This window comes from Vigna unguiculata, unplaced genomic scaffold (genome assembly GCF_037176805.1).
Source record: "Vigna unguiculata cultivar grain cowpea cultivar isolate G323 ecotype 2 unplaced genomic scaffold, ASM3717680v1 ptg000084l, whole genome shotgun sequence".
In the NCBI taxonomy this organism is placed as follows: domain Eukaryota; kingdom Viridiplantae; phylum Streptophyta; class Magnoliopsida; order Fabales; family Fabaceae; genus Vigna; species Vigna unguiculata.
Window position 1 is genome coordinate 162,501 of NW_028196727.1, and position 4,671 is coordinate 167,171.

At 28.2% G+C, this 4,671-nt stretch overlaps 1 non-coding gene across 1 annotated transcript; it reads right to left on the reverse strand.

The window, feature by feature from the left end:
* Window positions 1-4,074: 4,074 nt before the first annotated feature.
* On the reverse strand, window positions 4,075-4,145 carry TRNAC-GCA (transfer RNA cysteine (anticodon GCA)). Its single transcript has one exon. It is a non-coding gene; the product is annotated as a tRNA-Cys (tRNA).
* Window positions 4,146-4,671: the final 526 nt, after the last annotated feature.

Here is a 4,671-nt window from a genome sequence, read left to right on the forward strand (position 1 = left end):
TTTTCTTAGTTCAGAAACAAGAAGATTTCATTGGAAATATTCAGAGATTCTTAGGGAGTCTAAACGAAAAAAGTCTTAAAAAGAAAAAAAATTGTTCGAATTGAATCTTTATCAAATTTGAATATCAGAATAGTAGATATTAAATAATTCACGGGTTAGGTCCACTTACTTTTTTTATTTTTCCATTATTGAATTTTACACTTTTTCTTTTTTATTACAAATAGAAACTTTTTCAAAATATCAAGAATCTTTTTATTCTTCCTTCAAATAGAAAGACTATTGCTTTTGAAAAAAAAAGTAAAAAGCCCCTTATCGGATTTGAACGATGACTTACGCCTTACCATGGCGTTACTCTACCACTGAGTTAAAAGGGCCCTTTTTCTTTCTTTCAATTTCTAAATAAGGAACTAGCATGACTAGTACATATATTGTTACTGTGTATACTATTCTATAAATTTATATAAATTATTTCTATAAATTTACTATAAATTATATAAATTAAATGATATAAATGGGATTAGAAATACATGTACATCAAATCTATTATTTGTATATTGACTCATCAAAGAACAAAAAATTGGATTTACCTAGTGAATAGAATATAGTTAAAAAAAGAATTGATTAAGATTGGATTTGATCCATATCAAATATATTATTTCAAATGGATTCTTGAAGTCATTCTAATCATAACACTAAATTCTTTTTATTGATACATAAATGTACTCACAAAATAAAATATTCATCGAAACATTGATAAAATCGAATCATTGATAAAATGGATTCAAATGTTCTGTCCCCTAAACCAAATTTTTATTTTTTTATTGAAAAATTCTATTTTCCAAAGTTTTTTTTCTTAGTATTAGATATAAATCTACCTATCGAATCTTAGTATTAGTAATAAATGATAGAAATGAAGTTTTAACCTCTCGTCCTTTGCAACAAACGAATCATTCCTGTGAAGAATTTTCTCTTTATAGGAACATTACTTCTTTTTTTTTCTTATTATGACTGGAATAAAAAAATTTAGAAATATAAATGATTAATAAAACTATTTCTATGGAATTATGAAAGAACGAAAAATATTTTTTTTTATCGAAATCATATCATTATATTGACAATTGCAAAAAACTGTTCATACTATGAACGTAGTATAATGGCGGTCGGCAAGTATGCCCCCATCGTCTAGTGGTTCAGGACATCTCTCTTTCAAGGAGGCAGCGGGGATTCGACTTCCCCTGGGGGTAGGGTGTTACGAAAGGAAGTTGATCAAAAATTTTCAATAAAAACTGAAATGTATTCTTCTATTGTGCTGGGTCGATGCCCGAGCGGTTAATGGGGACGGACTGTAAATTCGTTGGCAATATGTCTACGCTGGTCAAATCCAGCTCGGCCCAAGAATTTGCCGATCCACTATGAAATTCTATAACCCATTTATAGTTCTCTGGAAATGACTGATGTGCTATGATACGGAAGAATCAAAATATTAAACATATCTAAGGTTATTTCTTTTTTTTCTGTATTCCATATTTCTTTCCACAAATTCAAAATCTTGTTAATAATCGGTATTCATGTCAAGATCTGTAAGTAGAAAATATAAGGAAAAATTGAAAAAAAAAATATTTTTTTTTCATTGATTCAATTTTCAATCGATTTGTTAATAGAATAAGAATAAGAAACGGATTACGAGTAATTTGTGTCGATCTCACTAAAGTGGATATCGATATACATATCAATATATAAAAAAATGCGCTTTTTTTCATTTACAACAAAAAGGTTCGAATCCGAAATAGAAAAAGAAAAGGTTTGACAGAAACGGTCCGTAAAAATATTTATACAGTACACCCCTTTTCCCTGGGATTGTAGTTCAATTGGTCAGAGCACCGCCTGTCAAGGCGGAAGCTGCGGGTTCGAGCCCCGTCAATCCCGTTGGATATAAATCCAAAAAAAATAAAAAATAAATTCCTTTTTTGTGTATTTGTAGGGAATCAAATTGATATAACAAAATTTATTTGGGGCCCCCCCTGCTTTTTCATTTGTTTCGCCGAAAAAGGAAGGAAAGGGATTTGGACTTTCATCAAGAATAAATGTTTTTTTGTTTTATTTAGTATGGATAAAAGATCTTCCTATGTTATACTATTTCATGAGTTGATTTGATAGCTCAGATTTTGTGATTCATGATATTGATCCGATTTGATATCATTGAAATCCAATTTATACCATTGTTGAAAGATTGAACATTTCTATGGGATTAAATCCCGAATTTTTTTTTTAGAAATTTTAAGAGAAATAGAACATAATAATAAAGATTATGGAAGTAAATATTCTCGCATTTATTGCTACTGCACTGTTTATTCTAGTTCCTACTGCTTTTTTACTTATAATTTATGTAAAAACGGTAAGTAAAAGTGACTAATTTCACTGAAATATGATTTCTTCATTTTTATGAATGATTTAAAAAAATGATCGTACAATCAGCGTAATCCAGATAGTAGAAATCAATTTGATTTCTACTATCTGAGAATTGCGTCCAATTTTTTTTTTCAGATTCTTTTTACAAACAATTCCGGTATCTTAGGAAAAAAAGGGGGTAAAAAAACAGGAATGGTTATTACACGGTCCGCCATTTTCCATATATATATATATCTATATAACCAGGTTAAGCGTCAGTTCATCGAAATAGAAATTTTAAGAAAAATTTGATTGGAATAGGAATCCATTTCTTCTTCTTTTTGATTCCCTTGTTTTTCTCAAAATAGGAATATGGGAATAATGAAAATATTTGTTTGATTGAAAGAGTATTTTCAATTCCTATAAGATACATAGAATACATTACACTACTAAAATATAATAGAATCAAGATAGATTTTCTATTTGAACTCAATTAATTAGTATTAGTTTAAATGAAATATTTTCATTCAATAGTTTCGAAATTCAAAAATTCAGGTAGAAATCAACAAGGTTACTTGGATCCCTTAACTCAATTTTTAGTATCCCTATAGCCCACTTCTTCCCCATACTACGAGGGAAAGGGAAAATGAAAAAACTACCATTAAAGCAGCCCAAGCAATACTTACTATATCCATGTAAATTTTGTCTCCTATCTCTATAAATATGAAGGAACTATTTCATTATTTTTTCAAATTTTTTATTCTATTCTTTTTTTTGTATTATTCGCTAAAAATACTATACTATAATAGTGGAATTGCTATTACAGAGTCAAAAAAAGGATTCTGGGCTAACATCATTCACGAAAAACAAGAATTCATTCTATTTATTAGTTATTAGAACATCTAAAAAGTTTTTTTTGATTATTTTTAGTAAAATCATAAAACATTAAACATAAAAAAATTATAGGAAGTTATAAGTCAATGAATGTTACTACCAGGTGGGAATATTAAGATTTCTCTTTTATCATTTCCTTAAGGATTTCATAAAAAAAGAATCAAGACAGATTCATTTGCATACTTATACTCTTCTTTCTATTTGAAATAGTCCCTTAAATGTCTCCCAATTCGTTCTCTAAAATAATTAAAAAAACTTTTTTTCTTTTCTATTCGATTTTAGAATCAAAACTTTTTAATTTTATTAGAATATAGAATATGAAAATCTAAAGAATACTTTTTTTGAATATTACGAAAGCGAATTAGCTAAATTAAAGCTATTAAATAGAATTGATCTAAATAAATAATATTGATAAAATGTGGAAGCACTCATAAACTTTAAATTAGTCTGTATAGAAGGTTTTTCTTCTGCCTTTTCTCTACCTAAAAATGGACTTTCCTATCCGACTTATTCTTAATCCAATCTAATAAAAGACCCAGTCAGGAGACAGACACTACAATAGTTGTGTAGTGAACGAACTATCATTTCTAAATTTATGGATTCCTTTTCACTACTAGAATCTTTCCTTGAATTCGAGACAAAAATATTTACAACATTTTTTAAGCTACTGATGCTTATAATTTCGAATCAAACGCAATTCTCAAGACTCCTTTTCCCTCGCTTGCTTCTGTTGGAAAAAAAGTTTTCTAAAAAAACGTAATATAATCTTTCATTTACAGTTTCTTATCGATCAGGCGACACCCGGATTTGAACTGGGGAAAAAGGATTTGCAGTCCCCCGCCTTACCACTCGGCCATGCCGCCAATAAAAATATAGATATGAAGTTTTTGAGAATACTCCCCCCTTTTCTTTCTATTGAAAAATTGAAAAACAATCTTGAGACAAATCGCAACCGTTAACTATTCTTTTATGAATTATTCTTGAATATTTGAATAGAAATTTTTTTTTCTTAATGAGATCAGAAAATAAAAATTGATACATAACCAATCAATATTGCTTTTTTTTTTAACTTTGTTCATTCTAATTATAACAGCAACTTTCAATATATGTAAACCCTAGAATATCAATTTGATCTGTTACACAGATATTATCTAATCGAGTATCTTATCCATATCTATATAGATATAGAATACCAATACTATACGGTATTTTCAAGAAATTATCGTGCTTATTCTTTTTTTACAATTTTCAATAGAAAATTTGTAAAAATTCACACAACATGTTATGTGTTTGTTATCCTGAACAAATATGACTGCAATAAAGTTAGAGACAGATCTATAGCTGCAGTTAAATATATGCATGTTTCAAAAATACAAGCCTTATTACATT